Below are 14,241 nucleotides of genomic sequence, written 5' to 3'. Positions count from 1 at the left end.
GTGGTTCCGCATTCCCGCTTTCTGCATGCAGTGTTACGCAAGGCAATCCTCTGCTTAAACCTGCTCAGTGGCTTTCTCTGGCTGCTGGAGCAGAAGCAGCCAGCTTTGCGACATTGAAGGGCCCTGGGTCTATCCGTTTTTTCAGCCTTTGCTCCTTTCCCCTCCACCATAAACTGAGCTCTCCTAGCTGAAACAGCAGAATCGGGCTGAAAAAGCGAAGGCGAAGGCTGTTGAGCGAGCGTGAGGATTTAAACCCAGAAACAACCTCCCACGGCCTGATAGCGCCTGGTGTGTGTGGCAGGCTTGGGTTGCCAGATTGGTACTTAACTTGCCTGGTGAGTAATAACAGTGTTATTGCACAATGACACCCGGAACTGTTTGAAAGTGTTACTGTCGAGCCTCCGAGCCTCAGGTCTACTTTCCCCGTGTGTAGAAAGCCAACCACTGGCTCTGGGATGCTGGGAGGAAGTAGGTCGTTATCGCAAAGTCCAGAGCAAGGAGCTGGGCAGCAACTGCTTACTTCCTGGGCTCCCCAAGGACACAGGGGTGAAGATTTGACATTGGGTGCGTGTGCGAGGTGCATGTGCAGTGCCTGTCCCTAGCTGGTAGGTACAGAAGGACATTGTGGCTCTATGGTTACAATTGATAGGATAATATTTGTATGAGAACACTTGGTGGGATATAAAAGACGAAAGAGTTCCAGAAAAGAGTGTGGAAACAAGTGATGTGTTCCGTGGATAAGCTCAACACCTCCTTTAGCCTGTGAGACCTTCGGTCTATAAAAGTCTGATTCCACTAATAAACTTCAGCTGTTGACCATCGGCCAGTAGTCCACATGTGTTATAATCATCTCCATGCGCTAAGTACATCACTGCAGGACAGCGAACAGGTGAGCAGGGCTCACGGCCGTTCTTTGCTGGGTGATGCCCCGCTCTTGAAGGAGTTCCTGATGGCCAGGTGGCTTCATTGATCTAACACAGAAAAAGAGCTCTTTCGTCTGTCCCACGTCTGCAGGATGGCATGTGGCCAGCAGGGTTCCAAGAACTTGAGCCACTGTTCTCGGTCAAGTGCACATTAGCAGGACGCTGGATCAGAAGAGAAGGGACCTGGGGTACAAGCAGGTATCTCAAGTGGGGACCTTAACCCCTGGGCCACAGCGCCTGCCCCTCAGTAGGCATAAGTAAACCAATGGAGTGAGCAGCCACAGAGTCTAGTCTTATCTTCCACTGTAGGACAATTTTATTATGCTACTTGGGCAAGTATGAGAAATCTCATCCTAGTTTTAAATGAGAAGGGTGACCAGAGAGATTGCTAAAGGTAGAACAAAACAGCATGGAGTAACAGAGGTGGTTCTGATGGCTGTGCAACAGGATTTCTGGTATCTTCTTTTTTTCTTTTTATTAACATTGAAAGTCAGTTGTATATAGAGCGGGAGAGCTCTTCCATTCACTGCTTCACTCCCCCAAAGGCCGTGGAAGTCAGGGCTAGGCCAAGCCAGAGTCAGGCTGGGTCTCCCATCCGGGTGACAAGGGCCCAGCTGCCTGAACCAGCGTCTGCTGCCTTCCCAGGTGCACTAGCAGAGAGCTGTATGGGAGGGGGACCAGCGAGGACCTAACTGCTGCTCATATGGATTGCAAGCATTGCAAGAGGCAGCTTAACTTGCTGTACCACAACACTGACCCTCTGACGGTTTCTAACTCCTTCAACATCACAATGAGTCCTTGTCTGAAGATGGGAGAAAAAAAGCAAAAAAAAAAAATTTTTTTTTTCCCCCTGAGAGATTAAATGTGGTGCAGAAATATAGAAGCAGCATTAAAAATCCATTGCCTGGAGAACTTGTCAGGTGGTTAGTCCTGGGGGCTGGTGCTGCCCCCTGGCGGTGGGAAGGGGCTGAGCAAAGGTCTCAGATCCAGTATTCACTACCACCACCAAATAATAACAAAACTGATTATTGATTGATTGATCCTGCTATAATTCATGCACACTACCCTACATACCTTTTGTTTTGTTTTTTTTCAAAGGCAGAGCTACAGAGGGAGAGGGAGAGACAGAGAGAGACACAGAGAGCTCTTCCTCCATCTGTTGGTTTACTTTCCAAATGGCTACAACAGCCGGGACTGGGTCAGGCCCAAGATAGGAACTTGGAACTACCACCTGCCACCAGGGGATCCGGGTGGGAACAGAGGGCCCAAATACTTGGACTGTCCTCTGCTGCTTTCGCAGGTGCATTAACAAGGGTTTGGATCAAAAGTGGAACAACTGGGACCACGGGATGTCAGTGTCCCTGGTAGCAGCTTAATTTGCTGTGCCACGATGCTGGCTACCCTACAGACCTTTTAGGACAGGGTCCTCAACGGCTCCACATCTGTGAGAGCCAGGTGTTGTGACATAGTGTGTTAAGCCATTACTTGGGACTTTCATATCTCATCTTGCGGTGCTTGGGATCAAGTACTGCTGCTACTTCAGATCCACCTTCCTGCTGCTGTGCACCCTGGGAGGTAGCATGAAGTCAGTTCATGTGTGTCCCTGCCACCTACATGGGTGGTCAGATACAGTAACTGGCTCCTTGCTTTTGTCTGGCTTAGCCTGGCTCCTGTGTGCAATTAGGAAGTGAATCAGCAAAAGAAAGATCTCTTTCCATCTCTCCTATCATCCTGCCTTTCAAATAAAAATAAATAACCTCAAAAAATGAAGATCAGCCAGGCAACAAAATGTGTCAGAAAGTCAATAGTTTTCATTTAAAAACTCATCTGTGAGATATGCTGCAAATAATATTGTAAGAAGTGGTTATACAGAATCAAATTTGTAAAAAAACGACAAAAGATATGATTATGCAAATAACTGATAATTATTTAATATAGGAAATTTTAAAATAAAGGAAGTAGAAAGAGTATATAGCAATGGAAGATATGTCTGGAATGTTCTGCTTTAGGGTTAACGCATCTTGGAAAAATACTTGGGACATGACTGGATTTGTGTGACTCTAGCTGATGTAAGAATGGAGAAGGGTGCTCTTTTAGTTGCAAGAAGCATACTTATTTGGTGATTTTGACAAATGAAGAATTTATCCTAAAACTGCGTGAAGGGGAAATAAGAATGTCATCTATGTAGCCAGGCCACATGCATCATAGCAAATCTGAGCAAATGTGAGTCTGCCATGGGCTGCAGAAACCGAGTCTTGATGGTTGATAAGGATCCAAGGTCTTTTGTAGCAGCCGGAAGTTGTAGCCTTGAACACTAGAATACCATGTCATTTAACTCATCTACTCTTACTACCTGTTAGTCAGTTTTCTTCGACACCCCCTGGTTGAAAACCACTTGAGCGGTGCCCTCGGAGCATGCTCCATGTCGGGGACCCTGGGATGGGTGGGAGGCTGGGTGGAGCTTCTCCATTTAGCTCCCCTTTTACCCCAGATACAGGAAAAAGAGAGAATGTGGAAACATAATCAACTATGTAAAGATTATCAAAATAAAACAATAATTTTTAAAATATTCCCAAGGAAGAGAAAGTGGCTGTCTAATTAACAAAGCCCAACGTTGTGAGTCACTGGCTGGCTTATGGGCTGATTGGCTGTCCCTTAGGCTAGGCGCTTCCCCTCGTCTCCATGGCCATAGCTGAGGGTCTGGACCCATGACACAGGCACCATGACAGCCACTGTTCAATCCTAGGATTATCAATCTCACTATCTTTATAGTTCTTGTCAACATGCAAACATAGAACAAAACACTGTGATAACTACTAATGTGTGATGATCTTGCTAAAAGGAACAAAATCTTCTTGTTTAGTATTATTCTTTATTATTTCATTGTCTCTTTTTTGCCTTTATGAGGAGTGTAAGAATGTAAATGACAGGTACATTGGATTTGGAGCAGCTGACCTTGGGTGACCTCTAGCTATGTGATCTTAAGTAGGGATACATATGAATTCTGTGGTGTTTAGTTTTCATGAATATAGGAATAAGGATGTCAAACTAAGAAATTCCTAAATTCTTCCATGTTTTGAAATTGTAAATATTTGTATTTATGAAATTGTAGTGACCTCATTGTGACATGTGTGTACTTGTGAACCCGTGACTTCACTGGCACTGGTTAGTCAGGATGTACATAAACTGGATGCCACTAGAGGTCATCCTTGCTACAGACTTTGTTACACAGACCATTATTGAAAGATTTATCCAACTATTTATTTGAAAGAGTGAAAAAGGTGGAAAGGGAGAGTGAGCTTGAGAAGTGAGGGTGCGAGGAAGAGAGAGGCGTGAATGAGAGAGAGAAAAAGTGTATTAAATCTGCTGCTCACTATCCAAATGGCTGCAATAGCCAGGCCTGAGTTGGGGCAAGTTCAGGAGCCAGGAGACAAGAATGCCATCCTGCTCTTCTGGTCTTGGGCAGGGGCCTAAGTTCTTGATCCATTCTCTGCTGCTTTCCCAGGTTCTTTAGGAAGCTGGGCCAGAAGCGAGGAATTCAGGATTGATCTGGTGCTCATATGGAATGCCATCATTTCAAATGCTGGCATAATCTGATGTGCCATAACATTGATCCCTGTTGTATTTACTTGTAAATTATTTATTTGGAAGGGTGGGGGAAGAGAGAGAGAGAGAGTTGTTGTCTCAGTCCTCAAAAACCCACATTGGCTGGGCTGGGCTGGAGCCAAATGTAGAAGACTGGAACTCCAACGTGGTAGCAGGAAGCCAGCTACTTGTGCCATGACCTGCTGCCTCCCAGGGGGCGTGTTAGTAGTGTTAGTAGGATACAGAGTGCCGGGGGGGCTTAAAACAGGCATGGCCTGTGAACTTAGGATGTGGCCCACTCAAAATCCGTCATCTTAGGTGCCAGGTATCTCACAGCTGAGTACGACCTTAAAACTTATTTGCTCAATTATGTCAACTGTTTTTTAAAAAAGATTTATAGATATTGGAAAGTCAGATACACAGAGAGGCAAGACAGAGAGGAAGGTCTTCTGTCCGTTGATTCATTCCCCAGGTAGCTGCAATGGCCGGAGCTGGCGCCAATCCAAAGCCAGGAGCCTCCTCAGGGTCTCCCATGTGGGTCCCAAGGCTTTGGGTTGTCCTTGACTGCTTTTCCAGGTCACAAGCAGGTAGCTGGTTGGGAAACAGGGCCGCTGGGATCCCAGCGCATGCAAGGTGAGGACTTTAGCCACTAACCTACTGCACCGAGCCCAGGATATGGAATCTTAATTAGGGTTCTGATAGCTAGGCCAAATGTCCACCTTGAAAGGGACATTTTATCTCTACTAATGAATCAGTTCAACATGTGAGGAAATTCTGTTTTTACAAAGTCCCTCATTTATAACAAAGTAGTTTCATAATGGTAGAAAAAGTCCAGAGGTCTGCAGGAACCACTCATGCTCTGATATGCGCTGTCTGCTATCTAAGAAGTAAATCTTTCTCCCCACCATCACCAATCTTGCTTTGACTACCTGTTTTCTCTTGAGTCTCTTGAGTAATTTTTCCTTTCGTAAAATTTGGGCTCAAGTTGGATTTGTTGTTTTAGCATCCTTAGGAGTTGTGGTAATAGGAGTGGACAGAAGAGATCACACACATCAAATTCACTCTGTAAAAGTGGCTTTTTTCAGTGCATCAGCACGCAGCCAGGGTGTTATGGACACGAAATCATTTCTCAATTTAAATGTCATTGTGGAAAGCTTTTAATTTTTAGCTGTGAGTTTATCTGCCTTTCTCCAGTTTTACTCTACCCGCTCAGTGATAACTTGGGTGACCTTGAGGCTTTTGTTGAGCTTACAAGGCTCCAGTCAGGGACACAACATCTCTGGGAGATTTCTTCTGTAACTTCAAAGAAAAAAGAGCCCACACATTGGGGGTACTGGAGCCAAGTTTTTAAAAGTAGAAAATACTTTTGTAGTATTGAGAGTCTTGAGAGGAACTGAATAGTGTGCAGATGTCACTGTGTGTCTGTGCACATGCACGTGGATCAATTTTTAATCACGTTCAAAGCTCCAAATGATAATAGTTCATTATAATAAATTCGATTTGAATCCAGACCTTATCAACTGGGAAAGCAAGCGGACGTGTTATAATCTCAAGCAAAAAAAATGCTTTCTGAAGAAATTGCCCCATCCCCTGTTCTGCAAGCATAGTGAAGAGTGTGGGGTAGAAAAGGGGATTGGAGAAGTCCTGTTACCACCCTGCTGGGTGGTTGGCACTGTGTTGCTAGATTTTCCTGGAAATGTAGAAGTTTCTCTCTACAAAAGCAACAGTGAGCTATCATGAAATTTAAGATTTAAAAAATTGTCTAATACAAGAACTGGCAAACTTTTGGCAAAAATGATCAGCTTTACTGGTCACATAGAGTCTGTCACATCTGCTCTGTTCTGCATCATGAAAGCAGCCATACACTAAATGTGCATAACTAGGTGTGACCGTGCTCTAATGAACCTTTACTTATAGCATCTGATGGCTCGTAGGCAGACCGTAGTTTGCTGATTCTCGGTTGCATGCATGCTTGCATTCCTTTTATTTGCCAAATTCCATACTAACTTCTTTAAACTTACTTTTAAAAATATTTATTTTTATTTGAAGGTCAGATTTTTACAGAGAACGAATGAGATAGAGGTTTCCCAAGTGCTAACTTACTCCCCAAATGGCTGCAACAGCTAAAGCTGAGCTGACCTGAAGCTGGGAGCTTGGATCTTCTTCCTGGCTTCTGAGGTAGGTATAGGGGCCCAAGGCTTTGGGTCATCTTCCTCCACTGTGTACCCAGACCATAAACATAGAGCTGGATCAGAAGTGTAACACCTGGGACATGAGCAGGCATCCATTTGGAATGCTAACGCTTGCAAGCAGAGGATTAATATGCCAAGCCACTACACTGGCTCCTTCATGTTAACTTCTTTACATATGTCACATACCTAAGGAGACATTTACTAGTGTCATCAGTAATTTATGAATGTGGAATTCAAGCATGGAGAAGTTAATCCATTTGCCCAGGGACACATAGTTAATGACAGAGCTGAATTTTGGCATCAAATCCACCTGTCTCAGCCCATCTTATCTTTTGTTTAGACAGACTTGCCTTCCTACGTAAAAGCTTCCATAGGGACTTGTAAAGCCTAGCAGTGAATACAAGGAAGTGTGATGCAGATCTTAACTCCTAACTGGTGAGTGACATAGAATAGCATTCAAAACAGTTTGTCATAAATATATTTCCCAGGTCATTCTTGGAACTTAGCTTGGTAATATAGATCACCAGGCAACTACACTTGCCCTCCTCAGCCTCACCCCCTCCTCCTACCCCAGCAAACTGTTTTAGATTAAAGGTTGGATTCTCCTTTTCTCCAAATGAATTTAGTAATTTCCCATTTGTTTTTCTTGCTTGAAAACAAGACAAGGACAGATGCAGTTTGCTTAGTAAGTTTCCCTTGGGTGAGAAAAATCCAATACATATGCTATTTTTTTCCCTGTTTCTCCCTACCAAGATTTAAAATCAAAAAGCAGAGTTTTAGAAATGCAAACAAGAGTTTTAGAAGTTCCAAGTATAGCAATGGTAAACTGCAATATAACACAAACAACATTTCTGTCCTCTTGTGTGATCTCATAGTTACTGAAGGGCTTTCATTGCACAGTTCCTGTATGGTCTAAATGTGGAAAAGGGCATACATTTTTACAGCAACATTGTTGGATTGTTATCCAAGCAGAACAGCTCATTTGATGAGACTTAACAGTATACCAAGGATCCAAGTTGGTTTATCTCCAATAGGGAAAGGAGAATTCTCCTTTTGGCTTATGGTTTCCAACTCACTCTTTCTGGCTCCCAGGGCAGGCCAGATCTAAATGGGAATATGTTGATGGAAGAGTTGCCCACATTTCAATGTTGTAGAACTGACTGTCAAGATTTTCTATGGTTTGTGATGCCTTTTGTGAGTCTTCTCTTGTATTTCCTGGATCTTACTAAAACAACCCTCCTCAGAGGAACTTGAACTCAAAAGAAGGCCTATAATTCATGACAGATACCCAATGTGTAGGGAATGAATTTCCTCGATTCAAGGGCTACTTCTTATTAGGTCTGGTGGGGGACAAGCAAGACCCTAGATCCTAGATCAAAACCACCCAGCCTAAATGTGTATGAACCCACAAGGCTGATGAGGATCAAGGTCTTTCCTTCATGGTGTGCTCATTCTGGCTTTTGAAGTTTGGCAACCTTGTCCTGAGTTTTGGACTAGAGTCATGGTCATTTTGTGGACAACAAGCCTTCTTGAGAAAATTCTCTGAAGGTCTTCTGAGATTAGCTGTGGAATATTGGAGTCAACCAAATCAGCATTTGTGGGTTAATTTTGGAGCAGTGGTGCAGGCATATAGTTTCCACTTAACATCATCATATTAAACAGTAGTTATTGATGCTATTCTATGCACCAAAGCCATCCATCTCTCTTTCCAATGTCTCTTACTTCCAAAACCTCTACCTTCTGGTTTCCCCATACTAGTTACTTACTTTTGGACCCCACTCAAACTCAACCTGTCCAGGCGTGTTACATGTCTCTACTTTGTATTCATTTTTCCAACACTTTTATGCATATGCTGCTTATGCTGGAGTAAAGCCTGCTTGTATTTTTAAAAGATTTATCTATTTTCATTTGAAAGGCAGATTTCCAGAGGGCAGAGGAGAGAGAGAGAGAGAGAGAGAGAGAGAGAGAGAAAATCTTCTATCCACTGGCTTGCTCCTCAAATGGCTGTGGCAGCCAGAGCTAAGTTGGTCCAGAGGCAGGAGCCAAGAGTTAGGAGCTTCTCCAGGGTCTCCAATGTGGGTGCAGGGGCCCAAGGAACTTAACCCCTCTTCCATTGCTTTCCTAGGCCATAAGCAGGGAGCGAGATTTGAAGTGGAGTAGGTGGTACATGAACTGGCAACAATATGGGATGCTGGTGCTGCAGCGGGAGGTTTAGTTAGTTATAGAACAATGTCTAGCCTCTTCCTTGCATTTTTCAAGGAAATGTATCATTATTGCAATTTGGTCTGAAAGGGAGGGGAAATAAAATTAAATTTCTTGTTACTTTTTTTCCTAACAAAAGAATGCCAACTGTATCAGATACTAAGCTGAGTTATAGATCTCCAAGACAATTATTTAAATATGTTTAATGTTAAGGTACATAGTTACTAAAGGATAGCATTGTAATTTTTATTTTTAGTTATTTATTTTTTAAAGACTTATTTATTTTTATTGAAAAGACAGATATACAGAGAGGAGGGGAGACAGAGAGGAAGATCTTTCATCTGATGATTCATTCCCCAAGTGGCTGCAATGGCTAGAGCTGCGCCAATCCAAAGCCAGGAGACAGGAGCCGCTTCTGGGTCTCCCACTTGGTGCAGGATCCCAAGGCTTTGGGTCGTCCTCAATTGCTTTCCCAGGTCACAAGCAAGGAACTGATTGGGAAGTAGGGCTACCGAGGTTAGAACTGACGCCCTTATGAGATCCCGGCATGTCCAAGGAGAGGACCTTAGCCACTAGGTTGCCACGCTGGGCCCTATTTTTATTTATTTTTAAAAAGATTTATTTTTTATTATTGGAAAGGCAAATTTATTGGGAGAAAGAGAGATAGAGAGAGATTTTCCATCCACTGGCTCACTCCCGAAATGGCTGCAATGGTTAAAGCTGAACCCATCTGAAAGCAGGAGACAGGAGCCTCTTCTGGGTCTCCCACGCAGGTGCAGGGTCCCAAGGCATTGGGGGCCATTGTTTATCATTTTCCCAGGTCATAAACAGGGAGGTGGATTGGAATAGAGTGGCTGGGACACAAGCTGGCAACTATATGGAATGCTGGTGTTTGCAGGCAGAGAATTAGCAATTGAATTATCATATTGGCAGCACTGAAGTTTTGAAGGCCAGATATTCCAAAGGGAATTCTACTTATGATGACACGATACAGAACGAGCTGCACTCATATATCATTGTACCCCTTTTTAGAGACAGCAGGGCAAAGATGTGACCTTCAAATTCTTTAGTTGTCAAGAGAATTAAATAATTATCTTACTTACTGGGATAGAATTGATCTTCTAGGAAATACTCTTATTTTTATGATTATTCTGAGATAGAGTAATTATGTTCTTCATTTTGATTTCTGGTAAAGTTTACTTTTCTGGTAAGAGTAAAAAATGTGATAGGGTTTGATATTTAATTACAAAGCAGCACCAGGGAAATTTGTCAGTTCTTTGAGCTATAAATTTTTCCATCAACAAATTTTGTTTTACTCTGTTTGTCATCAGTTATTTATTAAGTATAAAACAAAGTTGTTAATGGCAGGGTAACACAATATTCTTATCTTCCAAGTGTGTTTGAGTGAGTAGAGGACTCTGTCTCATTTATGCCTAACGCAGTGATGGATACCAGGAACAGTTTAATACATGCTTACTTATAGCTGATTCAAATCCTCAGAATACTTCCACTATGAGTATTAAAACCAGTGACAAACTCTCCTGCTGTGTTTCAGACAGTCAGGTAAACAGATAAATGTTTCCCTACATCTCCTGCATCTGGTCAAGCAGCAAAATCGGAATAAGAGGTCAGCAGATGACTCCAAGACCTGTGACTTTGTACAGTATCTCTTCCTGCATGACAGAGCTTCTCAACTATGGCAGTTGTGTTTTCCAGAAAATAAAGATGCTACGACTACACATGTCTGATAAGTGGGTGGATGGTATAGGCATCAGAAAGTGGAATGTCGGAATGCTGCTGAACATTCTACAGTGTGTAAGACAGCAGTATAGACTTATGTGATCCGAGATGTTAACAGTGCCAAGACTGAGAAACTGTACAGTGTGTTGAGCCTAATAGAGGGAAGAAATTCTGTCCCATTTATGTTTTCCAGAGAGCAGTGATCTAATTTTATAAGCCTGCTATTAATATGGGTGTGTTTCATAGAACTAAAATGGTTAAAATTGACATCTATGTGAAGCTTTTATTTGATAAAAAAAAGTTTGCATTATTAAGATATTCAGGATATTCAGTTAAACAGAAAAATTGCCATTTCAGCAATAGATTGCATTATCAGAGCTTGTAACAGCATGCTTCTCTGTATATTGAGGTTAGAGACTCTTACTTGTAAATAGCAATACAGTTAATATAATGAATCCCTTGAAATCGATATTTTAAGGTTCGGCCTGATAGCTTAGTGTTGAAATCATCACCTTGCTTCTGCTGGGAGCTCACATAGGCACCTGCTCATGCCCTGGCTGCTTAACTTCCCATTCGGCTCCCTACACATGGGCTGGGAAAGCAGTAGAGGATGGCTCAAAGTCTTGGGACCTTGCACCTGCTTGGGAGACCAGGAAGAGGCTCCTGGCTTCAGATCAGCTCAGCTCTGGCTGTTGTGGCACTTGGGGAGTGAAGCAGCAGAAGGAAGCTCTTTCTCTCTGTATCTCCTTTTCTATGTAAATCTGACTTTCCAATAAAAAAATTAGTAAATCTGGGCCCAGTGCAGTAGCCTAGTGGCCTTGCCAGGATCCCATATGTGCACTGATTCCAATCCTGGCTGCCCCGCTTTCCATCTAGCTCTCTGTTTGTGGCCTGGAAAAGCAGCCAAGGATGGCCCAAAGCCTTGGGACCCTGCACCTGTGTGGGAGACCCAGAAGAAGCTCCTGGCTTCTGGCTTCAGATCGTCTCAGCTCTGGCCGTTGCAGTCACTTGGGAAGTGAATCATTGGACAGAAGATCTTCCTCTCTGACTCTCCTCCTCTCTGTATATCTGACTTTCCAAGAAAAATAAAATAAATCTTTTTAAAAAAAATCTTTAAAAAAGAGAAATTGACATTTTACAATGAAGTTAACTTTACTCACCATTAGTAACTTTCATGAATAACTGAAACGCATGTCCAAGCATGAAAATGAAAGAGTGATAATATCTCATTATCTGTGTATCTTAAAAAGTAAGTAAATCATATTATTTCTAGTCAGCCAAGCAAGCAAATATAATGGTTCTCATGTCCTAGGTCTTTTGTAAGAGATAAATATTGAGGAATGAGGAGTCTGTTCTCTGCGAAGTGCATGGAAAATCAGGACAGGTAAGATGTATTTATGTATACACCTAAAATAAAAAAGAAGTTTAAGTGTTTATGTGATAGAGACAAATATAAGGCTGTTGGAATTCTGAGGAGCAGAGGTCAGTTTTAACCGGTAGTTGTGATGTGAGCAGGTAAATAAGGGGAAAATTTAGCACCAGGAAGTATAGATAGTTCATACAGAGAAATGTAATGCTCTTTGGAGCCTATGGTCTAAACTCTTTATGACAAATAACAGAAGAATCATTTTGATGTTCGAAACTTTCAGTCTTTCATAATCTAAGCAAACTTTAAGAAAAGGAGAGATTATGGAGCTTGCCCCAAAGTGACCAATACACATGTGTCACGTTGTCTACTTGTCAGGACAGAGTTCATTGGGACCATGGCCAGAAAATGCTTTCCCACCCCCAAAGGAGTTGGGTGAATATGGAAGATGAACAGACTTTAGGTATGTTTAGTATAACATTTATCAGACAGTGAGGCCTGCCGTGCTAGTTTTGTGGCTAAAGTCCTCACCTTGAACACGCCAGAATCCTATACGGGCACTAGTTTGTATCCTGTCTGCTCCACTTCCCAACCAGCTCCCTGCTTGTAGCCTGGGAAAATAATAGAGAACAGCCCAAAGCCTTGGGACCCTACATCAGCATGGGAGACCTGGAAGAAGGTCCTGTCTCCTGGCCACTTAAGAAGTGAACCAGTGGGTGGAAGATCTTTCTGTCTCTCTTCTTTGTAAATCTGACTTTCCAATAAAAATAAATAAATCTTTAAAAAAGGAGACTGGAAAAGAATTTTCCTGTGATAGGCACTGTCCTGTTTTGTTTTGTATGTCACCAATGCAGTGGGCCTCCATGAAGCTGCAGCCCAAGGAAAGGGTAGGTTAGGAGACCAAGATTGAGGAGGTTGCTGGGTACTATGTAGTAATACAGACTGATTACACTACAGTTTCATGTAGATTCTCCCCATTTATGAATCAGGAATCTATTAATCCTTATTAATATGCTGGCTGGCTAATGCATTTAGCTTGCTTTTTCCCTGATATTAAACAGGAATGGTAGATGAAGTCCCTGCCCCCCACTCCCAACTGCCATTCCATTCTTTTAATTCTCTACTTTCAAAATCGGAAATTTAATTGCTGAGATTATACTTTATTTTTTCTTTTGAAAACAAAAACAATCAGGACGTTTGAAAGAAGTGTGGAATGCTTCTTGTACATAGTTATTTCATATATTTGGTGAGGCAGCACCCTTGGAAGTGCGAGGTCCCTGGGCCAAAATATGGAATCCATTCAGGCACCATCCAGGCCTCCTCTGTCCTCTCCAAAGGGCAGGGAGCAGACAGCTTGATCCAATACATGTTTTTCTTGCAATCAATCAATTCTGTACTATCACAGACACTGACAAGCCATAAAACAATGCAGAGTCAGGGCAGGCATTTTTGCCAAAGGATTGGGCCCTGAACATGCAAGTGAATGTATATAACTATAGATATAGATATAGATATAGATATAGATATAGATATAGATATAGATATAGATATAGATATAGATATAGATATAGATGATATAAATATAGATATAGATATAAAGACATGTATATATATATGAAGACATCTGTGTCCCATATCAGAATGCTTGAGTTTGATTCCCAGTTCTGACTCCCAATTCCAGATTGCTATTATTGAAGTTCCTGGGAGACAGCAGGTAATGATTCAAGTGTTTGGATTCTTGATATCCGCATAGGTGACATGGATTAAATTCCTGATTGTTGGTGTTGGTCTCAGGCTAACCTCAACTACTGCAGGAATTGGATTTGTTCTGTCTATTTGAGATATCAGCAAATAATTGGCCTAAGGTGGCATTGCTCAAAGGCAAGCTTTATTTGCTTGAGACAAATAAAGGACACATGAGAAGGCCTCCCTTGCAAACCCAAATCAGTCTGATTTTTGGCTGCTCTGCTTCATATCCAGCTCCATGCTATTGCACCTTACAAGGCATCAGAAGATGGCTCAGATGCCTGGGCCTGCAACCCATGTGGGAGACTCAGATGGAATTCCTGACTCCTGGTTGTGACTTGATCCAGCACTAGCAGTTGTCAATATTTGGGGAGTGAACCAGCAGATGAGAGGTCTCTCATTTTCTCTCTCTTCCTCTCCATCACCCACAAATCTCTCCCCATCTCTATGATGCCTGTCTTCCAAAGATGGAAATCTTTTTAAAACC

Source organism: Ochotona curzoniae, unplaced genomic scaffold, assembly GCF_017591425.1.
Source record: "Ochotona curzoniae isolate NIBS_2020 unplaced genomic scaffold, NIBS_Ocur_1.0 contig_2754, whole genome shotgun sequence".
Lineage (NCBI taxonomy): Eukaryota > Metazoa > Chordata > Mammalia > Lagomorpha > Ochotonidae > Ochotona > Ochotona curzoniae.
Note: the sequence above shows the minus strand (reverse complement) of the source record.